This window comes from Papio anubis, chromosome 2 (assembly GCF_008728515.1).
Source record: "Papio anubis isolate 15944 chromosome 2, Panubis1.0, whole genome shotgun sequence".
NCBI classification, from domain to species: domain Eukaryota; kingdom Metazoa; phylum Chordata; class Mammalia; order Primates; family Cercopithecidae; genus Papio; species Papio anubis.
In genome coordinates, this window is record NC_044977.1 from 18,677,388 (window position 1) to 18,702,540 (window position 25,153).

General features: G+C 40.3%; 1 protein-coding gene across 17 annotated transcripts in view; it reads left to right on the top strand.

Annotated features, from left to right (window-relative positions):
- The window catches only part of ST3GAL6 (ST3 beta-galactoside alpha-2,3-sialyltransferase 6), a 58,418-nt gene that overhangs the window by 1,442 nt on the left and 31,823 nt on the right, over positions 1-25,153 (top strand). For 5 of the 17 annotated variants that reach the window (XM_017955068.3, XM_009198935.4, XM_017955069.3 and 2 more), the window contains exon 2: positions 16,845-17,015. The exons of 9 other annotated variants lie outside the window; for them this stretch is intronic. The gene's annotated coding sequence lies outside the window, so the exon portion shown is untranslated. Of the gene's footprint in view, positions 1-16,617; positions 16,736-16,844; positions 17,016-23,140; positions 24,157-25,153 lie in introns of those variants that run through there. 3 more of the 17 variants (XM_021933969.2, XM_009198944.4, XM_009198955.4) reach the window with 3 other exon arrangements.

The following is a 25,153-nucleotide window of genomic DNA, read 5'->3' on the forward strand; positions in this document are numbered from 1 at the left end:
TTGTCATTTTGCGGCCGCCGGTTCCGGAGATCCCAGCAATCTCAAGCGTCTTTCTTGTGTGCTGTTCTTTTGGCTTAAAAGAAAACCTATGAAAAGCGACAGCCCAGAAACCAAAAACAAACCCAAAGCACCTTCTGTGGGATTTTCAGTAGCGGGGGTTGGCGGGGGCGCTGGGGAGGAGCAGGCGGGGGAGAAGAGGTTGCCGTTGAAAGACGATGTTTAAAAACACTGTGTGGGGGTAGGGATGAAAATAACATGGTGACTGCTAGTGTATCCGAAATCACACCGATTCTAAACTCGCAAGTCCCATTTGCCTTACGAGGACCAGCTGGGTGCTATGAGTGGGTGGATAGTTAAGGAAACTGCAGCTCTGCTGGAAGCTCCTAGTGCTCTGTGGTCTGGTGTCCACGCTGACCTTTGAGCCTCATAACTCTTCGGGTCTCCAGGGGCCACCTCTTTTAGGCTAGCCCGAATGTTTGACTTTCCGGTCCTCAATCTTCCTCACCTAGCTGCAGACCATAAAACTGTCTTTTTATTTACAGGGAGATGTTAAATATTTGGGAAAATCTGCTCAGGCTGCCAGGTCATTTTCCGTTTGAAAGCATGCCGATTTGACTTTTGCAAGTTGGTTGTTGCTTCTTTTTTGTTTCACTAAGAACGCTTTTCATACCAAGATCTGCGAAAAAAGATGTTATTTAGTTTATTGTCTCTGAGTAACGCCAAATTCCACAGAGGCTTTTTAGATAATGGCAACTTTGCTTATAAGAAGAGAATTTTTCTAGAAAGTGTTGCCTTGGTCTGGTTTCCTAAGTTGTTCTCGTGGTCATGTAGACCGGGAGGGGAGATCTTCATTCCTTGTGATGTGAACTGTATTTTTACTATAGTTCCTCAAGTCCCAGATAGCACCATATGTTGTTTACATGGAGCGGTAAAATGGGACTGCAATTTTGACTACATTTCAGCAGATTCGTTGGAGATAGTTTGTTCTTATGCCCTAAATCAATTAAAAAAAAAAAAAATAAAAACCTTTGAGGCTCAAGAATAGACAGCATTGACAGAAGAATACCATTAAGAGACATACCGTTTAAAAACATCAGTCTGTCTCCTGTGAAATTGTAAATTGTAGGTGTTCTTATTCAGTGGCAGAGGACTGGATTTCACAGCTGTTTTCTTCTGTTGGAGACATTTCTGTGTTCCACATCATGTGGAACCTTATGGGAGAAGAAGTGAATAATGCCATGTTTCCCACATTTCCCTGATAAGCATCATCTGCTAACCACGCAAACTGCCAGATGGCTTCCATGGAAATTGTGCTTCCATCCAGGTTTGGGGACCAGAGATCTGTTTAGCCTGCATTTTAGGTGATGCTGATTGAGCAGGTGAAGGAAGCATGGAACTCCTATTTGGCACCCACTCTGATTTTCTGTGTGTTTTCATATGCTATTTTATTTAATCTTCCTGACAAAACTCCTGCAAGAAAGGAATTTTTAGCCACATGTATAGCTTAAAAAACCAAGATTGCCTTAGGTTGAGTTGCAGTGGCTCACATAAAGGTCTGACTCTACCTCTGCCTACACCATCGCAGGAATCCTGTGTAGTATACATTATGCACACATTCTTCCATTTCCTGTGCATATCTTTCTCCTTTGCCTGGCATATCCTCAATTTATATATACCTTAGTCTGAATATACCTTTCTAGTTATCCCCAGGCTGGGCTTCTTGAATAGGTGGTCTGTGTATTTTGCCTTCCTTGTGACAACTTTAGACTTTCACCACCAGGTACCTTCTATCTTCTGCACATCTCTGATGTGCCACTTAGGTGAGCAGGGTCTGGCGAAATCTAGGAGTTTATGCTGTCTTCAATGGGCATATTCCAAAAGTCCTTTCCTTTCTGAATACACCTCAAGCTACATGTTACCTGGAAGACATTTTCCCAGGGTTACACCCTCACCCTCACAGTTGAAATGAAACATTCTCTCCTGTCTGTCCCAACTGTGATGGATAATGGCACACGTCACACATCACAGTTTCCAATTTAACCCTTAGGGGTTACCCACACCATTGTGGGGTAGCTGGAGTTCTTTCCCCTGATGGTGACACCTCAGTACTGAATTAGCTGCAGTGTCTCAGACTTGGTCAGGAACTTCACTGTCCCATAATCAGGCTAAGAAGTGCTGAGATTCTGGCAGTGAGGTTGTGAAAGTAAAAGATAACAGGATCAGTAAGACCTGGTTTTCTTCCTTGTGTCCATGTTTCTTTTTCTTGGAGAGATTTTGGTCATCTGGGGGGATTGTCCAGTTTACCTTTTTACTGCCACAAACTTTCGTATCTGACCAGGGGCTTTCCTCTTCCTGGACCACTGAGAAGGAGGGAAAGGAAAGCACCTAGCCCATAGGAGATTTTCTTAAAAACATTGAAAAGCTGAGTGAAAAGTTACCTTCTCCCCCATTTTCTTTTTCCCCTTCTTATATGCTTGGCCTAAGACAAAGTATACAGATAGCATCATTGCATACTTTCCAGTGTGTTTAATGCTGGGCTTTGAAAGATGTTTTAAACATTGATTTACTTTTTATTTGGTTGGGAATGGAAAGATCTTTAGGAGATGATAAGAACAAGGCCCCCAGATGAGGAGATGGCAGGGAAGCTGGAGATTCCTCCAGAGGCGGCAGGGTTATTCTCACCTTCCACACGTTGTGGAAACAGGCCTGGAGTTCTTATGGCTGTGGGTCAGAGTCACTATGCTGAAAGATGGGGGCAACAAGGGAGCAGAAAGTGTTTTTTTCAGAGGACTTTGGGTGTTATTCCATGTGATCATTGAGGTGGGACTTCCCTAATGGTCAACCTACATTTACTGAGTGTACAACATGTAACAAGAAGTGTTCTTGTGGCAGGGGAGCGGGGGGCGGGGGGACACAGGGGCTTTGCTGTATCCCCTGTTGGACACAGCAGAGCCCCTGCTCTTACAGAGCATACGTTTTATGGGGACAGAGTCAATAAATAAGATATAAGTACATGAAACTGTATTTCAGATAGAATGAGTGTCACAAAGACAGTACATTATGGAGGTGTGATCGAGAGGGGTATAGAGGAAGCTACTTTAGAGCAGTCAGAGAGCTTATCCGAGGAGGGGATATTTGAGCTGAGATGTGAATGGTGAGAAGGAGCCAGGCAAGTGGAGCACAGAAGGTTAAGGGCATGGCAGATAGAGGTACCAGCACCTGCAAAGGCCCTGAGGCATGAGTGAATTTGGGTTGTTTGAGAAACAGAAGGTGCAGTGTGAGAAGAGAGTAGTTAAGACAACAGGTAGTGAAAAAAGAGTGCAAAAGAGGGAGTGGGAGGAGATGCAGTCAGTAAGATAGGAAGGCAGATTTTGTGGAATTTGAATTGTATTCTAATTAGAATGGGATGCCTGGAGATTTTTGATGAGAGCCTAATTCAGTCTTCACCCAGTGGTGATGGGCTTTCCTGTCTCTTCTTTTTCTTTGTTTTTGAGATGGAGTCTTGCTCTGTCGCCCAGGCTGGAGTGCAGTGGCTCTATCTCTGCTCACTGAAATCTCTGCCTCCTGAGTTCAGTGATTCTCCTGTCTCAGCCTCCCAAGTAGCTGGGATTACAGGCACGCGCCACCACACCGGGCTATTTTTTTGTATATTTTTTAGTAGAGATGGGGTTTTGCCATGTTGGCCAGACTGGTCTTGGACTCCTGAACTCAGGTGATCCACCCACTTCGGCCTCCTAAAGTGTTGCGATTACAGGTGTGAGCCACCACACGCGGCCCTTTCCTGTCTCCCTGTCTCTGTTTCTCTCTCACACACACACAAACACACAAATTTCTACTCATAGTTGCCTTTTTTTCTTCCCACTAATTGGCCATAACTGATTTCCCCTCTCTTTTCCCTAGGGCAGAGCACAGGAATATCACAAAGACAGGCAGGTCTCAGAGAAACCTGTACAGTATTCCTTTTATCCTCTTGTCCTTTGATTTCAGGATGTCTCATCATCACCACTCTATTAGTATCTAGGGAGGCTTGGCACAATTTTTAGAGAGAAAATTATTTTTGAGATTCTTTGGCCTATTCTTAACTTACATACTTAACTAGCATACAAAACAACTAACTTTTGGCTTTTCTGATTAACACAGTGGCATAAAACCTGAAACCTCAGGAGCCTGATCTCACATTCATTGATATCCAAGGGCTTAAAGTAAAAGGATGGAGAAAAGTCTGGCAAGCAAATGGAAAACAGAAAAAAGCAGAGGTTGCTATTCTAATTTTAGACAAAACAGATTTTAAACCCACAAAGACGAAAAAAGACAAAGATAGTGATATGGTTTGGATCTGTGTCCCCACCCAAATCTCATATTCAATTGTAATCCTCAGTGTTGGAGGTGGGGCCTAGTGGGAGGTAATTGGATCATGGGGGGCAGTTTCTAATGGTTTAACACCATCCTCGTGGGTGCTGTTCTTGTAATATTGAGTGAGTTCTCACAAGATCTGGTTGTTTAGCTGCCGCACCCCCACCCAGCCCCACCTTTCCTCCTACTCCAGTTGTGTAAGATGTGCCTGCTTCCCCTTCACCTTTTGCCAGGAGGCTTCTGTAAGTTTCCTGAGGCCTCCCGGCTGTGCTTTCTGTACAGCCTGAAGAACCATGAGCCAATTAAACCTCTTTTCTTTGTATATTACCTAGTTTCAGGTATTTCTTTCTTTCTTTCTTTTTTTTAAAATAGGGTCTCACTCTGTTGAACCAGCTGGAGTGCAGTGGTACAATCATTGTTCACTGAAGCCTCAACGTCATGGGCACAGGCAATCTTACCATATCAGCCTCCTAGGTAGCTGGGACTGCAGTACACACCGCCACACCTGGCTAATTTTTTAAAAAGTTATTTGTAGAGATGGGGTCTCACTGAGTTGCCCAGGCTAGTCTTGAACTTCTGGGCTCAAGCAATCCTCCTGCCTCGGCCTCCCAAAGTGTCGGGATTACAGGCATAAGCCTCTGTGCCCAAACTCAGGTATTTCTTTATAGCAGTGTGAGAATGAACTAATACAGATGGGCATTATATGATGGTAAGGGGTTCAATTCAACAGGAAGACCTAACTGTCCAAAATATATATGCCATCAACACAGGAGCACCTGGATTCACAAGGTAGACCTATGAAGAGACTTAGATTTCCACACAATCACGGTGGGAGACTTTAACACCCCACTGGCAGTATTAGACAGATAATCAAGGCCAAAAACTAGCAAAGATATTCAGGACCTGAACTTGACAGAATGTACCTAATAGACATCTACAGAACTCTCCACCAAAAAATGACAGAATATACGTTTTTCTCATCTGCACATGGCACATACTCTAAAATCAACCACACAAATGGATATAAAACAATCCTCAGCAAATTCAAAAAAACGAAAATCATACCAACCACACTCTCAGACCACAACACGATAAAAATATAAATCAATACTAAGAAAATAACTCAAAACCATACAATTATATGAACATTAAAGAACTTGCTCCTGAATGACTTTTCGGAAAACAGTGAAATTAAGGCAGAAACCAAAATGTTCTTTGAAACGAATGAGAACAAAGATACAGCATACCAGACCTCTGGGACACAGCTAAAGCACTAAGAGGGAAGTTTATAGTGCTAAATGCCTACATCAAAAATTCAAAAAGATCCCAAATTAGCAGCCTAACTTCACATCTAGAGGAACTAGAGGAACAAGAGCTAACCAAGCCTAAAGCTAGCAGAACACAAGAAATAACCAGTAGCAGACTTGAACGGATGGAAATTGAGACAGAAAACAAAAACCAAGACAAAACAAACAAAAAAAACAAAACCCCCATGCAAAATGCCATATAAACACAGACCTCTTGTCTTTGAGCTGATTCTATGAAATCCCCTTTCTCATACCATTAGATTGTGGTCTTAAGATGTATCAGCCTGTTGCTTCTGACCTCTTAATGGAGTTTTCAGCTTAGGAAATGTTCCATTGCAAATATTTAGGCAGGAAACCTAGAAGGAAGTCTCAAATCCTTTTATTAAAATCTTATGCAACTCTAATATGTAAGAGTCCTTAATGTATTAAGGGGTGGAGGAAGCAGATATAGGGAATGTGTACATTTTCTATGGTTCGCATAGGGCCAAAGAATAAAAGGAGATTATAGATTTTATTTTTTTAATTCCCTCTTTTTTTGTGGATAACTCATTGCATTTAAAAGCCGTAAGATGGGTTATCCAGTTGCATTTAGAGGAGAGCAGTGAGGTGATAGATAATACAGACATTCAAGTAGGGTACAAATGCATTTTTCAACTACATTTTAGAGCAGCGATTAAATATAATTTATAATCTTAGTTACTTGATAGATTGTGATAGTTAAAGGAGCTTTCTGTTGTAAATGATCTTGTGAGATAAAGGACATTGCTGTCAAAATATTTTTAATATTTAAAGCTGATATTTCAGGTAGATGTCAAAGTGATTTAGCTAATTATTCTTGTTTTATCCCAGCTATGCTACAATTAAATGATAAATAATTGGATTTTTTGATAAACAGGATGTAAGGAGATATGTGTGTTTTCTGATCATCAAGTAACTATAAGTATTTTGCAGGTACTGAATTTTCTGGAGGACAAGTCTGACTCTCTTATTGCAAAAAACTTTTTTTTTTTTTTACAAATTTGCTGTGTGTGGCTCTTCTGCTTTAGTCATAGAATAAAAGATCATATTCTTACAAAAGTCTTATATTCAAGCTCTCTAATTATGACCATCAATATTCCTGGACATACACCTTTCATAATAACCTTCCTCAAGCATGATTTTCGTTATTTTTCTTCTGCTCAAAAATACAGAGAATTTCTCCCACTGATTTTTGAGGTTTTCTGTCATCTCATGTTGCTAACTTTATTGTCCTGTTTGACCCTGTAGCCACGCAGGCCTCCTAGTGCTTTAGCTAAGGCTGTTCTTTGACACTCAGTGCCATTCTTCTTCCCCGTCACACTCTACCATCTAAGCCAGATTAGAACATGTGTTCAGTTTCCAGCTTCATGACTTATCACGTCATGATTCTGAACAATTTGCCTAACTTTTCTGAGCCTTATTTTCCTTATCTATAAATTTGAAATAATATCCACATCACAGTAATTACGACAATGGAAAAAACACATACAAATATTTGAGCATAGTTTCTGCCAAATGTCAAATATTTAATCAGTGTTATCTGCCACTATTACTATCATAACGCTGTTTTTATAGCTATTATGACAATTCTGTTCTTCCTCAGTTAAAAATTGACTTTCTCCAGAAAGTCTTTCTGATTGGTCTTATATACCTCTAATTTTTTCTCAGGTCTGTTTCCTCTTAGCACCTGGCTTCCCTTTGGACTATGTTAAACTACCTATGTTATTATATTTCATCATTCTTTAGTGAATAGCAACAAATACTTGACGTCTATCATGTGCCAAGTACTCTGCTATTATAAAGGGATCCATGGACATATAGTAGAGGGATTCAGAGTGTGTGTGTGTGTGTGTGTGTGTGAGCATGCATGTATGTACATATGTTTTTGAGTGGAGTTGGGGGAAGAAAATCTGTAGGTCGAATAGAGCTGTGAATGTTTCAGAATAAACTAGGCTTAAGGAGCAAAAACCATTCTCTCCAAATGTCCTTGAAAAACTTAACATTTTAAAATCTGAGATGTGGTTGTTTTGTGATTCAAAACGTAGGAGCATTGTAGTTATCTCTGTCCTTGAAACAGCTTTACGTGTGCTTGCTTGGACTCCTGTGTGTCATCATCCAAATGCAGGGTAGAGATAGAAAGGGAAGTCCTCCTTGAAGAACGGAATCCCAACAGATGATTCCAATTTATATCAGGGAGTGGGAATGTTGTGGGAGGGGAATTGAGGGGCAGGGTGAGAGGAGAGGGAGAACATTCCGGGCAGCAGGAACAGTATGACCAGAGGTGCTAAGACATGAAACCGTGCCAAGAAGGATTGAGAAGTGCACAAAATTTGGTGTTACTAGAGCACATTGTCAAGAGTCAAGCATTTCAGGAGATGAGGCAGGACAGGCCATAGGAGCCAACTGGAACAGACTTAGAGGCCTATGGCTTATGTATTTATACCTCTCTATAAGGCACTTAGGGAAGTAGGTCTATATAAACAATTTATAACAGGTAAATTCTGCAGTTGCTTCTAAACTTGGACTTGGGGCTTACAATATAGCATGTAATACATTCCTTCCAATTGCTGTTTTTACCAGAATATGATGAAAACATTAGTAAGGTAATACATAATTGATACTTAGCACTCTCACTTTTAATAACTTGAGTGTTTGAAGGATAGAAATGTGAAGTGTCATTGGTGAGTTTTGAGGCAGGGAATTCTGTATGAAGTTTGATAGTAGAGATGGGCTTTGACGGGATGGAGACATCCAATGAGAAGTCAAGAGGATCACTACAAATGTGTGGCCTTGAACCTTTCAGTACCTTCTTCATATATTTTCCACAGTAGAAAGCCAAGTGCTTTCTATTCACTGTTTCATTTTCCACAATTATGTGTATCATAATGTACATACACATTTTCATCAATATTTGATTTGTATGTATTTGTTGGCATTGCAATTAAGTTTTGGCTTCCTTCCCCTCTCCACTCCTTTGATTTGATATATCAATGTGTTATTCATAGCTTATACAATATCTGATGTTAATATTTAGCTCTAAAAAATTTTACATTTTTACTCCAAAAATATGTTTTCTAAGTTTGAGTGTTGTCCAGTAGATTTTAACTCTGTCTTTCTGTGGTGTTTCCTCTTCCTTGGAAATTAAGCATTAGGACCCCAAACACCCTAACCACAAGAGCTCAAAATTCCCAGAGAAGAATTAGATGTGAAAGAAACAACTCTAGAACTTACTTGAACTTTAATTAGCCTGAAAGTGGAATGTCGGGGAGAGATCTGCAAGGAGGCTAGGAAAACAGAGCGAAGCAGAATATCAGCATATTTCCAGCACTGTGCAGGGGAGATCATACCCTTATTGTGGGGTCCATGCTCACTAAACAACTTTTTAATTATCACTCATGGATTTGCCTGTAGAAGTTGTCAATCTACCGGTTCAAATATACAAACTTCTTGGCCTTTATATTTTTCTTTTTCTTTTGTTTTTCTTTCTTTCTTTTTTCTTTCTTTTTCTTTTTGTGATGGAGTTTTGCTCTTGTTGCCCAGGCTGGAGTGCAATGGCGTGATCTGAGCTCACCACAACCTCCGCCTCCTGGGTTAAGCGGTTCTGCTCCCTCAGCCTCTTGAGTAGCTGGGATTACAGGCATGTGCCACCACGCCCGGCTAATTTTGTTTTGTATTTTTAGTAGAGACGGGGTTTGCCCATGTCAGTCAGGCTGGTCTCAAACTCCTGACCTCAGGTGATCTGCCTCCCAAAGTGCTGGGATTACAGGCATCAGCAACCATGCCACGCTCTTTTTTTTTTCTGAGACAGGGTCTTGCTCTGTCGCCCAGGCTGGAGTATAGGGGCACAATCTTGACTCACTGCAACCTCCCTTCCTAGCTCAAGCCTCAGCCTCTAGAGTAGCTAGGAACATAGATGTGAGCCATTATGCCTAGCGCATTTTTTTTTTTTTTTGGTATTTTTCGTGGAGATGGGGTTTCGCCATGTTACCCAGGCTGTTCTCCACCTCCTGACCTCAGGGCGATCTATCCACCTCAGCCTCACAAAGTGCTAGGATTACAGGCATAAGCCACTGTGCCTGGCCCATTTTTTTTCTTAATTTAAATGAATTACTTCATTTCTAGTTACAAAGCAGCCTCTTAAGAATTCTGCTTCTCAGGTGAACAGACAACTCAAGTGTCTGAACCAGCAGGGCTGAGCTGCCAACTCCTGGCTGTGTAACTCCTCCCAGATAATGCCCCTCCCTGAGGTCCTAGCTGGGCTTCCAAGACCCCTATTTCTTGGATAGCTCCATCTTCTCTAATGTTTTGTAAAGTGTTTATGGAAATACATCAGACATTACTTACAAAGCATGTAAGTACAGTTCAGTAAATTTCCTTACAGTGAATGCACCCAGGCAGGCTGCCTCCAGATGAAGAAATAGGACAGTACTGGCCCTCCAGAAGGGTACCATGTGTTCCCACCCAGTCACTATTACTCCTCACATGTTAACCACTATTCTGACTTTTGACACCGTAGATAAATTCTTTCCTGTTTTTCTTTCACATTAATTAGCACCCGGTATTCAGAATGACCTAGAACATTAGGATCCCTCTGGCTGAGGGTGAGCCTTGGGCACCTCAACGAGGGTGTAATCAGTTCAGTTTTCCCCCGCCCCACCACCACCCCAAGAGATGTTTAGAAGTCCTAATCCCCAGTACCTCAGACTGTGACCTTATTTGAAAATAGGGTCATGGCCGATGTAATTAGTTAAGATGAGGTCACACTGGAGTAGGGTGGGTCCCTAATGCAATATGATTAGTGTCCAGGTGAAGACAGAAACACAGAGAGAACGCCATGTGAAGACAGAATTGGAGGGATGCATCCACAAGCCAAGGAATGCCTGAGATTGGTGGCAGAACCAAAGCTAGGAAGAGGCAAAGAAAGATTCCTCTCTACAGTTTTCAGAGGGAGCATGACTCTGATAACACCTTGATTTCAGACTTCTACCCTCCAGAACTGTGAGACAGTAAATATCTGTTGTTTTCAGCTACCCAGTATGTGGCACTTTGTTTCAGCAGTCCTAGGCACTAATACAGAGGTTCTGTTGTGGGACTGGTGCTCTGATCCCTCTTCTCTGCATCCCCTGAGTACACTTGGTTCTTGGTCCTGAAGATGGCCCAACTGAGTAGTGCTACATCCTGTCCAAGCTGTGGCTCTCTAAACTGACTCACAAACTGCCTCTCTTGCTTCTGGTTACTCCCTGTCTGTGATGTGCCCCAGGGGCAAACAGAAGTTTCATTACGATTATATTGGTTTTTCTTCATTTCTTGACTCTGCTCTTTACTACACTTTGAGATTGAGCCAGTTTGCTTCCTGACATGCTCCAGGTTGAGCCTTGCAGGCCTGCCCTTCTGCACCTTGCCTGGGTCTCTGCTAAAGTGTTCTTATTCATCCTCCCAGACCCAGATTGGGGCCACACCTCTGGTGTCCAGTTTTTCCCAGTTCCCCTGGCCCCAAAAACATCTTTGATAGCAAAAAAAAAAAAAAAAAAAAAAAAATCAGTTCACTTTATTTTTTAAATGAAATCCTGATTTTCCAAATAGTGTGGCATGTTATAAATAAAGGCTTCATTATGCTGAACTTTGGCATATCGAAGATTCCTTCTTCTTTGATAAAATAGAAGAGCCCTCAGTTTAAAAAGCAGCCCAACAATTAGACTTTGGTTAGTAATAGGGAACTATGCAGAGCATACTAGCAAAAGATTGACTTTAAACTGCCTTACAACTTTTTTTTTTGTTTTTTTTTTGTTTTTTTTTTTGAGATGGAGTCTTGTTCTGTTGCCCAGGCTGAAGTTTAGTGGCATGATCTTGGCTCGCTGGAGCCTCTGCCTCCCGGGTTCAAAGAATTCTCCTGCCTCAGCCTCCGGAGTAGCAGGGATTACAGGTGCCTGCCACTACACCCGGCTAATTTTTCTATTGTTTGTAGAGACGGGGTTTTGCCATGTTGGCCAGGCTGATCTCCAACTCCTGACCTCAGGCGATCCTCCCTCCTTGGCCCCCCAAAGTGCTGGGATTACAGGCATGAGCCACTGCACCCGGCTCAGACTAAATAATCTTGAAGGACCCTTCCAAGTTTAAAATTGTGATGGATTTTTTAGTTAGTAATTAGTAATAGTGGATAGAAGATGGTAGAAACTCAGGAACTGTACTTTCTGTGCATTTAAGGAGAGAATAATCCTGAGGCACAAATATATCATGATCCATAATTTCTTTAGGCTCAAAATTCTGTCTTATGGTAAAGACTTCTCTAGTAGTAGGCATTAAACAGCACTCCTTTGCTTTTCTCCTGATTTCTAAATGGGTTTGCTACTTAGCACTTCAAAAGTGAAATGTATATAGAGATATATGAAAATAAGCACTTTCAGTTTCTTTGAAAATTGAAACATTTATGTACTTAAAAAAATTCTCTGTAATCTACAACTCAGCACATCAGTTGATTTAGTTTTTCTTTAATGCCTTTCGGTACAGTACATTCTCATTTAATGTCATTAATAGGTTTTTGGAAACTACAACCGTAAGCAAAACATTTTTGTTCAATGTTCTTTTATTGTTGATGAAAAAAATGGTTTTGGTATACCTTACTTTGCTCAAAGTCATAGTTTCCAAGAACTTATGAATAATAAGTGAGGATTAGCTATAAGGTGTTGCATACACATATATCTAACACATAAAAATAATCTTCATGTAGTAAACTTTTAAAAACTTTCTTTGGTAAAATCTATTTTTTATGTTACTATATGATTTTCATAATAGCCAAGCATAATTATTTCCCTGTTGAAGGCCATTAGAGTTCATAAATGGCCTCTGAAATAAAATATTTGCCATTTTTAAGGTATTTGTTTTCTAAGAATTTTTTAAAATAAGTATATTCTAACAGAGAATGTAGTGGTAGAAAAACCCCACCTTCATCCTCTTAAGGTCCCAACTGGGTCCAATAATTAAATTGACATAAGTTAGATTAACAGGAGAAAAGCATGCACATTTATTTTACAAGTTTTATTTGTCATGGGAGCCCTCATAAAGAAGTAAAGATGCAAAGAAGCAGTTAGAGCCAGATACAGGCATGGCTCATTTTATTGTATTTCATAGATATTGTGCTTTTTACACATTGAAGGTTTGTGGCCACCGTTTGTCCAATAAGCCTATTGGTACCATTTTCCCAACAGTATGTGCTCACTTCTTACCATTGTGTTACATCTTGGTAATCTTAATATTTCAAATTTTTTCATTATTATTGTATCTGTTATGGTGATCTGTGATCACTGATCTTTGATGTTACTGTTGTCATTGTTTTGGGACACCACAAACTACACCCCTATAAGACAGTCAACTTAATCTATAAATGTTTATGTGTTCTGAATGGACCACCGACCAGTTTTTTCCCTGTTTTTCTTCCTCCCCTTGGGCTTCCGTGGTCCCTGAGATACAACAACATTGAAATTAGTCCAATTAATAATCCTCTAGTAGCCTCTAAGTGTTCAAGTGAAAGGAGTTGCACATCTCTCACTTTAAATCAAAAGCTAGAAATGATTATTAAGCTTAGTGAGGAAAGCATGTTGAAAGCCAATACAGACCAGAAACTATGCCTCTTGAGATAGTTAACCAAGTTGTGAATGCATAGGAAAAGTTCTTGAAGGAAATTACAAGTGCTACTCCAGTCAACACGCAAATGATAAAGTGAAAGCCGTGTTGCTGATATATAGAGAGTGTTAGCGGTCTGAATAGAACATCAAACAAGCCACAGAATTTTCTTAAGCCAAAGCCTAATCCCAAACAAGGCTCTCTTTTCCATGAAGACTAAGGGAACCTGCGGAAGAAAAGTTGGAAGTCATGAGGTTTAAGGAAAGAAACAGTTTCCATAACACAGAAGTGCAAGGTGAAGCAGCAAGTGTTAAAGAAGAGGCTGCAACAAGTTATCCAGATCTAGCTAAGATAATTGATGAAAGTGGCTACACTAAACAATAGATTTTCATTGTAGACAAAACAGTCTCCTATAGAAGTGGAAGAAGATGCCTTCTAGGACTTTTATAGCTAGAGAGAAGTCAATGCCTGGCTTCAAAGGGCTGGCTGACCCTCTTGTTAGAGGCTAATGCAGCTGGTGACTTTTAAGTTGAAGCCAGTGCTCATTTACCATGCCGAAAATCCTACAACCCTTACAAATTATGCTAAATCAACCAAGTGTGGTAGCTCACGCCTGTGATCCCAGCATTTGGGAAGCCAAGGCAGAGGGATCACTTGAACACAGGAGTTCGAGACCAGCCTGGGAAACTTAGGGAGACCCCATCTATTAAAAAATAATCTACTCTGCCTGTGTGCTATAAAGGAACAGCATGGTTTACTGAATGGTTTAAGCCAGTTATTGAGACCTGCGGCTTAGAAGAAAAAGATTGTTTTCAAAATATTGTTGCTCTACAGTGTTACCCAAGAGCTCTGGTGGCGTTGTATGAAGAGTTTAATGTTGTTTTCATGCCTGCTAAAACAGTGTCTATTCCGCAGTCTATGAATCAAGGAATAATTTCAACATTCAAGTCTTATTATTTAAGAAATATAGTTTGTAAAGCTATAGGTGCCATAGATAGTGACCCTTCTGATTGATGGATGTGGGTAAATTCAAAGCCTTCTGGAAAGAATTCACCATTCTATATGTTATTAAGAACATTTGTGATTCATGGGAGGTCAAAATATCCACTTTAACAGCAGTTTGGAAGAAGTCGATTACAACTCTCATGGATGACTTTGAGGGCTTCTAGATTGTAGTGGAGGAGGAAACTGCAGATGTGATGGGAATAGCAAGAGAACTAGAATTAGCAGTGGAGCCTGAAGAAGTGACTGAATTGTTACAAACTCATAATAAAACTTTGATGAATGAGGATTACTTCTTATGCAGGAGCAAAGAAAGTGATTCCTTGAGATGAAATCAACTCCTAGTGAGAATGCTCTGAACTTTGTTGCAATGACAACAAAGGGTTAGGAATAGTAGATAAATTTAGTTGATAAAACAGTGGCAGGGTTTGAAAGGATTGACTAATTTTGAAAGTTCTACTGTGGCTGAAATGCTGTCAAAGAGCATTGCATGGTACAGAGAAATCGTTCGTAAAGGGAAATGACAGTTGACGCGGCAAACGTCATTGTTTTATTTTAAGACATTGTCACAGCCACCCCAGCCTTTAGCAACCAGCAGCCTGGTAAGTTAGCAGCCATAAGCACTGAGGCAAGATCGTCCAGTAGCAAAAAGATTGCAACTCAATGAAGGCTCATATGATCAAGCATTAGCATTTTTAGCAGTAAAATATTTTAAAATTAAGATATGCACATTGTTTTTTAGACATAATGCTATTACTGCACACTTAATAGAGAGTGTTATGTAAACATAACATATCCATTAGGAAACTGAAGAATTTGTAACTTGCTTTATTGTGATATTTGCTTTATTGCAGTGGTCTGGAACTGAACATGCAATATCTCTTCGGCGTGTCTGAACTTATTTGTTTATTTATTTATTTTGAGACAGAGCCTCGCTCTGTCGCTCAGGCTGGAGTGCAGTGGTGTGATCTCAGCTCACTGCAACCTCTGCCTCCCAATTCAAGTGATTCTCCTGCCTCAGCTTCCTGAGTAGCTGGGACTACAGGCGGCTGCCACCGCGCCTGGCTGATTTTTTGTATTTTTAGTAGAGTTGGGGTTTCAGCATGTTGGCCAGGATGATCTCGATCTCCTGACCTCGTGATCCGACCTCGTGATCTGCTCGCCTCAGCCTCCCAAAGTGCTGGGATTACAGGCATGAGCCACTGTGCCTGGCTTTGACTTATACAGTAGATTGAAGAAAGCATAATAGACTGTGAAAATGCAGCTAAATTGTGTGGGAAAGCTTAAAAGATAAGAGTTATTTCAACAAGATCTGTCGCAACATCTTGTCTTTGAAAATAAGGATGTTGCCGTTTTTTCTAGTATAGGGAGGGTATCTTCCGTGTGGGAATTTCATTTTCTGCTTCTAAGAAACAGCACAGGGGTAATGAGATATTCATGCACCTGCTATTTTCCAAGTGCCTTTAATTTAAATAGGCAAAATACTGGAATATTAATACCATAATAATGGACTTGAAATACCCCGTAAACCATGCTGGCCTTTTATAGCACACAGGCAGAGTCGATTTAGCATAATTGTTTTTAACCTCTTTTTTTTTTTTTTTTTTTTGAGACGGAGTCTCGCTCTGTCGCCCAGGCTGGAGTGCAGTGGCGCGATCTCGGCTCACTGCAAGCTCCACCTCCTGGGTTCACGCCATTCTCCCGCCTCAGCCTCCGAGTAGCTGGGACTACAGGCGCCCGCCACCACGCCCGGCTAGTTTTTTGTATTTTTAGTAGAGACAGGGTTTCACCATGTTAGCCAGGATGGTCTCGATCTCCTGACCTCGTGATCCACCCGCCTCGGCCTCCCAAAGTGCTGGGATTACAGGCTTGAGCCACCGCGCCCGGCCCGTTTTTAACCTCTTAAAGAGCATGCATTGTGTGTGTGTTAGTCTTGTGTAAAAATAGCTGTAGCAAGAGAGGTTTGAGATTTTTTTCAATTTTCTTTTTTTTTTTAAAGAAAGTAGCCCACGGCACATTTTTAAACTAGTTGTTCTAATACTTCACCCACACTTCTTTTTCCCTCACTTTCTTCTAGATATTTTTATTCCTCTTGATCTCCTCCTCATTCTCCTCTCTCCCTCTGTCCCTTCCTCTTCTAATGATTTTCAGAGAAATAGCTACTTCTCTCACCTCACCTCTGCATTTCAAAGGAAAGCTGTGTGTACGTGTGGAGAGAAGCTGGAAAATAAGACAGATGGTTCTTTCATTACCAGGTTACTTGGGATTAATTGAGCTGGATATGTTATTATTTTTAAGGAGACTGAGCTGGGTCCTTCGGAAAGCCAGTTCTGAAAGGCAGACAGTAATGTAATATGTACTGTTGGATTTTTTTGTTTTGTTTTTGGTGTTTGGTAATTTCATCATCCTGTAAAGCATTTTTAAGGAGATCAGAAGTGAGTTTACTAAAATGGCATTTTCCTTAAATTTTTAAAAATGACTTTACATTTTTCTGGGGCAGCTAAACCGTTCTTAGAAACATACTATCTTTATGTTTTATTTCAGCATTTGCAAGTGAGGAAGCAGCACATCCCGGGTCTTAGATAATTTCTAACAGAGAGGCCCCAGCAATTCAGCAGGCAGCGTCCTGAGTCTTTGGCAGCCTGGTCCCTCTTTAGCAAATTCTCCACCTTTGCGAACAGAGGGCCTTTAGGACACAGATTCTTAAAAGTGCAGGTAAGCAAAGACAACACCACCATTGTCTCAAATTCCTTAAATGTAAACTTGAGCACTTGTAATGTTCTTATACAATGTTTCTCTTGTGGGTGATGTTAAAATGCCCTCTTCTATGAAGACAGGTGCCTACTATTTTTTCTCTTACTAGTTTTGCAGGCTGGGGGCCTATAAGACTGCTAATGTAATCCATGACCCTTCGGCATATCCCACGGTTGAGCTATGAGAGTCTTAAATATTGTTTTTATTCTCAATTGAATGGGCTTTCTTTGGGACTCTTCTTAGCCGATACTTAGGAGTAAGAAAACTCTTAAAATTAGAACATTATATGTATCACAAATATTATAGAAATTCTGCTGTTAACCAGCTTTATAACCTTGGGCAAGAGGCTTTCCCTCTTTGGGCCTTGTTTTCTCAATAGAATTAGTTCTAGTTCTCTCTCTGTCTTTAAGTGCAACAATTAATGATAGTTTCATTACAGTACCTTTTAATTGTTTAGGCTGATTTTTTGTACTGTTTTGGAATCCTTTGCACAGATTTCAGACATCAATGTATAACACTATTCTGAAAAGAGATCTAGAGTTCAAATGTCCACCAGGAATGAGCTACATGTTTTACCCATGAATATATACAGGCACTCAATGATTTATTAAAGTTCGTCAGAGAATGATTATTCTAGCAAATTTGTTTGGAGATCGTTTTGGGAAAGACACTTATTGACTGATAACATTATGCTTTAGTAGTGCTGGCCAATATGGACACTCACAATGGTCTTGTGATTTAGTCCTAGGGAACCTCTTAAACTCTTGCTTGTTCCCACTGAGATTGCTCATGAGGGTTTCAAAGTCCTTCCCCAGCATGATCCTGAGCCATTGGACTTGCAGAACTCTTGAGGACCTGAATCAAGGCTGGAGGTAGGGCTGGGTCCTCAGGTTTTACCGCCAGCAACATCTCAATTTAGTGGAATCTGGACTGTAATCATCTTGGTGATTTGTAAAGCTGTTTCTCCTGTCATTCTTTACAATTTCTGGCATCAAAAAGATGGAAGTATTTTGAGAGTCTTTATGATGCTCCTGGACTCTAGTGTGTGCTTGAGTTCAAGTCTCAGCACCGTCACTTACTACTTGGGTATCCTGGGGGAAGTTATAACTTCTGTGTGCTTTAGTGTCTTTATCTGTATGATAGGGGTGACGATAAAGCCTTTCATAAAGTTTGGTTTTGAGGATTAAAATAAGTCTATGTCCGAAGCATTTAGAACAGTTACATAAGTGTCTAGTTAATTTTAACTTTTTTCTTTCCCCCCCCGAGACAGAGTCTTGTTCTGTTGCCCAGGCTGGAGTGCAGTGGTGCGACTGTGGCTCACTGCAACCTCTGCCACCAGGTTCAAGCCATTCTCCTGCCTCAGCTTCCCAAGTAGGTGGGATTACAGGTGCGCACCACCATGTCCACCTAATTTTTGTGGTTTTTAGTAGAGACGGGGTTTCACTATATGTTGGACAGCCTGGTCTCGAACTCCTGACCTCAAGTGATCCACCTGCCTTGGCCTCCCAAAGTGCTGGGATTACAGGTGTGAGGCACCATGCCCAGCCCTAATTTTAACTGTTTTTATTGGCACCTGTTGCACAGTGTTTATTCTTCTGTCCTTAATTTCTGCCTAGGGTGAGAACAATTCCAGTCTTTATCCTTACCTTGTTAAACATTGCTTAAGTCACCATGGTATTTACTTCAACACCTAGGACACAATATCTGAATTCTTCTCAACATTGTAATGGATCCAAATGGAATGAAACCTATTTCATGAAACCTATTTGCCAACTCAGATTATTTGTAGAGTTCTTGATTTTTATTTTTTTGCTTCAAAACATAAATTTGAAATGCCGTTTACAAATCTGAGTTTTTTGTTTTTACTAAATTTCAGAGCAGCTTTATTATGAAAAGCATAAAAAAGATATGGTTTCTATAGCCAGAAATAGGGTCTAATTCTAAGATGAGTTTTGCCAATTAGTTAATACTATTTTGAATGCCTTTCACTTCATATTCAAAAGCAGATGAGTAAAGCTTCCGTCACAGATACTTTAAGATGTTAAAATGATTGTGCAGCAATAATAGCACAGTAATGGAAACTTAATTTTTCGAGGCTATTATTAGCACAAAGTCATGAGTTCTTCAGGATCTCTACCAGGACATTAGGAAGCTAATTTTTTAGGGAGCACTTGGTGTATGGGAAGCTAATACTTCACTAATGTTAAAAGAAGAATTAAAACAAGATTAGGAGAGTCTTTACCATGTGCCAGATACTTAGCTAAGTATTTTATATTTACTACTTGTAATAGCTCTATTAGGAAGTAGTAGTAGTCTTATTTTACAGCCAAGGAAGCTGAAGTATAAAAAGATTAGGCAAATTCTCAGGGTGATACATCTCATCAGAGGAAGAGCTGAGACTCAAACTCAGGAGGTCTGATTGCCAAGCAAACAATCTTAAGCAACTACCTACAAAGAATAAATTACCAACGAATTATTAAGACCAAATCATGGAAGTCATAAATACCAGGCAGAGTGACAAGGTGAGAGCTGCACTTTGAGGATTTTATGCTGAGTACAGCATGTGGGCTGGTTTAAAGGGAAGAAAGATTAGAGATCATTGCTAGTAGCTAAGGTGAGAAGTAATGAGAACATGGGTTTAGGAAACAGAATTAAGATAACAGCATGAGAACACCTGTATTTAGGAGGACAGAGGAAGAAGAGGAAATCTAGAAACACAGGCAGAGAAGTAGAGGAGGGAGGCCATGTAGTACCACCCAAGGGGAGATTCTGGAACTGAAAACCACAGAGATCAGAGAGGACTGGAACAAAAACAGACGCGTGGGTTTGGGGATAGTAATTTATTTCTTTATTTATTGACTTATTTACTCATCAAATAAGTAAATATTGTGCACCCATAATGGGACAGGAATTGTGCTAGAGGGGAACCCATGTAAAATGTTCTTCATTATTACCAACTTTGCTACTATTAGCAAGATAGCCTTTGACAATTTTTTTTTTCTTTAAACTTTTCAAAATCCTGGTTGCCTCTTCTGTAGTATACATAAGTCATTACTGTGTCTAAATGCCCCCAACTCTTGCGGTCTTCCCAGCTCTAAGATCTGTAATTCTTGGGTTCCAGTTGTAAATTGCAATAATTGGAAATATTGTAAATATGTGGCCAGTGATTCAATTGGCACTAAGGTGAATCAGGAGATGCAAAATAAGGTGTGTGTCCTATAGGTGTAATGTGAATGGAGGAATCCTACATATTACCGGTAGTATACTGACACTAATAATGGATGGAAGGATAAGACTGAAAATAATACAGGAAAGACAGTGTCCAGGGAATTAAAAAAAAAAAAAAAAAAGGCCCACAAACATTCCCTAGAGTGGTGAGGGAAATTTTTCTCAAAGCCACTTATTTTCAAAGGAAATCTGACTAGTTTCTTCAGAGAAACTTCTGTTGATTGAAAACTTTAAAAGGTCAAGCTCTAAAGACTCTTAAAAGATGTAGCATAAAACTTAGAATGAGCTGCCAGTTCCCCTCAAAAACTATTTTCTGTGAAGCCCTGATCTTCTCGGTTGGATACAATTCCCTTTTTCTCTGACCTTCTCTAGCAGTGCTTCCCAAACACACAGATCCCATGGGGTTTGCCAAATCCACTTGACTCAGTGGATCAAAGATTGCAGCTGAGACTCTGCAGTTCTGCCAACTTCCCAGGTGATGCCAGTACTGCTGGTCCATGGACCACACTTCCCAGGTGATGCCAGTACTGCTGGTCCATGGAGCACACTTTGAATAACAGAGGTGTAAAATAGTTTGCTTTAATTCTCTTAGCAGATAATGGAAATCATCTTGAAACAGTATAACAGCTCTTTCACTAGACTGTGAGCTCTATTCTCCATATCCTAAAGTCGAGTACTTAATTTAGAGATAGATTAAGAGATTCTTACCTTGGTCAGTGATTTGTATTATTCAATAGCAGTAGTAATTTGAATTGCTATAGGTAGTGCTTTTTTTAAAAACTGAGATAGGCACCAGCATGCAATATCAAGTTTTCATATAAAATGTTTACTATATGGCCCATGAAAACATATATAAACGTGTTTATTACATGGCCCATGAAAACATATATCCACCCAAGAAGTTGTACCGGAATGTTTAATGCAGCTTTATTTACAATAACCAAAAATTGCAAAGAAACCAAATGTGTATTTGCCTGTTGAACTGATAAATAAATTGTGGTATGACCATACAATAGGATGCTATTTAGCAATGAAAAGGAATGAACTCCTGGTACAAGCAACAACTTGAGCATTTTTAAAAAAGAAGTATTATGTTAATTGAAAGAAGTCAGAAATAAGATATATATAATATGATTCAATTTATATGAAATTTTAGAAAAGCAAAACTACAGTGATAGCAGATCAGGCTGCTAGGGGCCAGGAAGTGGGAAGAAGGAAGTGACTACAAAGAGGAACAAAGGAACTTTTGGGGTTGATGACAGTGTTTAGAATCATGACTTCAGTGGTTGTTACCTGATACACTTAAAAGTGGTAAATTTTAGTGTGTAAAAATTTTATCCCCAGCTACTCAGGAGGTTGAGGCAGGAGGATTACTTGAGCCCAGAAGTTAGAGACCAGGCTGGACAGTAGAGTGAGACCCTGTCTCAAGAAAAGGAAAAAAAATGAAGCCAATTTTAAAAATTAGACACAGATTGGACATGGTGGCTCATGCCTGTAATCCTAGCACTTTGGGAGGCCGAGGTGGGTGGATCACTTGAGGTTAGGAGTTCAACACCAGCCTTGCCAACATGGCAAAACCCCATCTCTATTAAAAATACAAAGAATTAGCCGGGCATGGTGGCACATGCCTGTAATCCCAGCTACTTGGGAGACTGAGGCAGGAGAATTGCTTGAATCCGGGTGGTAGAGGTTGAAGTGAGCCAAGAGCTCATCACTGCACTTCAGCTTGGGCAACAGAGCAAGATTCCATCTCAAAAAAAAAAAAAAAAAGTAGCCACAGTCATCAACCTGTTAACAACATCTAATGCTTCTTGGAAGCTGATATCTTATTAGCAGGATGTTAATATGAGAATACAGGGACAATTTTTACTTTAAGAGAATAAATGGGCGTGGAAAGAAAATTTGAATAAACAGGAGGAACAAAAGAAGTTCCCTAAAATGTTACTTGTGTATTTGCAGTGAACCTAAGTCTGAAGAGAGATCTTGAAAACAGGAACTCCGGTTCATTTATTTTTAGCATCCCATATAGTTGCTATTAGCCGAATAATTTTAGTGTGTCCTGCTGTGCTATTAAAGAAGAAAATTCTGCTGAGAAGTCATTTCTCTCCTTTTTATATTCTTTGCAGTGAGCACACCCTACTTTCAGGAGAGGATCTGGTCATCTGCTTTGGCAGAGGGCTTATCTTTAAGTGAAAAGATCTGTCTACATATGCTAAGGGTGATATCTGGTGAAAGCACTGGCTTTGTTGAAAAGCTCACAGAGAAGGGTGTGTGTGCATATGCGTGTGGGAACCAGCTTTGTATCATTGTATTAGCAGAAGAGCTAGGGGAGGAGAGGGAAAGAAAGTTAATTATACATGTTCCCTTTCTGCAGTGCAGAAAGGAAACAGTTATGTACTTAGAAATCAGTCAGAATGTATACAAGTTGATCTAATTTGTTGCTACTACACAACTCAATATTTTTAGAGGGGGGCATAAATCAGATTTTCTATTAATTTACTCAGCAATGTCAGCGTCTTTTCTTAATTTGTATTAAATAGCATTAGTTTATAACTTCAGATTAAATTTAGCCTTTTCATTGTAATATTGTATGTTTAAAAAATCTGTATGTGCTGTTTGTTATTTCTTTTTTCTGAGACGGAGTCTTGCTCTGTTGCCCAGGCTGGAGTGCAGTGGCGCGATCTCGGCTCACTGCAAGCTCCGCCTCCCGGGTTCCCGCCATTCTCCTGCCTCAGCCTCCGGAGTAGCTGGGAGTACAGGTGCCCGCCACCTCGCCCGGCTAATTTTGTTTTGTATTTTTTCGTAGAAACGGGGTTTCACTGTGTTAGCCAGGATGGCCTTGATTCCTGACCTGGTGATCCACCCACCTCGGCCTCCCAAAGTGCTGGGATTACAGGCGTGAGCCACCGTGCCTGGCCTATTTCTTTAATTATGGCCTGTTGAGAATTTCTTCATCCTTCCAGCAGAAAATCCCATCAACCAGACTACTGATCCCTCAAGATTTCTCTCTTTAATTATGAGATTAATAGCTTTTCATATTATAATGTTTCTAAAGAAGTGTGTTTGATAGATGCATAACTTAATGTGTATCATCCCCTTGTTTTATTTTTAAAAGATACTATTAAATGATTATTTAACAGTTCATACTCTTAAAAATATGGTTATTATAGTTTTCTATCAGCCACAATTTAAAAATGTGGGCTTTGAAATCAGATTTCAGTTTGAATTCTGGCCAGTGCTCTAGGTATTCAACATATCTAGCATGGGGATGAAAATATCTGTGATTTCATCCTTATGTGGAAAAGGGCTTAGTACTGTGCTGGCCATTTAGTAAGTGGTTAATAAGCTGTGCTATCATTTACCTGATCATTGCTGCCAGAGGTTGGAGATCCTTGGGATATGAATGAAGCTGCCCTCACACATTTGGACTATCTGATTAGTAATAAGGACCAAACCTAAAAGAGAGGTAGTAAATGAGTTGAGGCAGACTGGGCCCTTTCCATTTGTCACTGTGGAGTCCTGTGTGTCTCCATTAAGGCTTAGGTTATATGGAGATGGCTGGGTCTGTGAGGCTTAGGCTTAGGGGACCTATGAGGCTGGACCAAAAAAAATCTAGACCTTAATGCAGGGCTAGAGCTGGAGGTTCTGTTGTAGGTTTGCTCATGTGGGCGTATGACTGCAGATTATAATCACAACCCTGAGTAATAAGTGCAAAGAGGAAGGAAGGCAGGATGTGAAATCTGTTGGCCATGTTCCACACAGTCTGGTCTGGAGTGTATGTCAGTGTGAGCTAAGGACCAGCAGAGACCAGGATGGATAAAGGCCTGTCCAGGGGCTGAATGGACTCAGGTGTCAGCAGGGCCACCTAGTAAAGGTACGGAGTAGAACAATGTTTCTAGAATTGTTGCCGAACATGCTTTGTTCTAGCTGGTTGGAAAAGCAAGCTCCCTTTGGTTTGAGAAAGCATTAGGAGAGTCTGAAAAAAACCTGACATTTCTTCAAGTGTTTCTCCATAGAGTTTGTTTTGTTTTTATAAACAATGCTAGCATGGTTGGGAGGAGCAGAACTGGGAACAGGGTTGGGAGTAACAGGCTTTTATTTCAGCTGAGTTTGAATCAAAAGTACTATAAGCTTTATCTCAATTTCATCAGTTACTAGAATTGATATTGCTTAAGGAGCTTGCAGGATTGACAAGTTGGAGAAATGCTGAGTAATGTTTAGTCTGGTAGCAAAAGGAGGGGCCTGTGCTCATTTGTGAAAGCTGACATCTAGGGGGAGGTAGTATAACGCATGGGCTGTGGCCTGATAGAGACAGATTTGAGTCCTCATTCTGCTACTTGTCAGCTGAACAAAGTCATTGCTTCTCTCAGAGTTTTAGTTTCCTCCTCTATAAAATGGGAATTGTAAGTTTGCTACTTCTTTTGCAAGGTGGTTGTCAGGATGTCATGAGGCAATATACCAAAAGCAATTATCACATGCCTTGGCACAGGCTTAGCACTCACACATCTTAATGCTTCTAATCAGTTGTTATTCATTGAGCATCTACCATTTAGGGTAAAAAAAAAAAAAAAAAAAAAAGAAAATACAAAGCATCTAGTTATGGGATCTGTATCTGTTACAGTCTCTGTATTTCAGAAATTCTTCCATGGTTCTATTATGTGTCTTAGAGCAGTGATTCTCAAAATTTAGTGTGCATAAGAATCAAATTGGTGGATGCTGTTTAAATGCACATTCCTGAGCCCCAGAGATTCAGATTGAGTAGAGGCTCAGGAGTGTGCATGTTAACAAGTCCCCTCCTGGAGCAGACTTTTGAGCCTGCCCTAGAGTCACTTCCTTTCACCAATATCTGAATTTACCCTTCCAGACTTCAA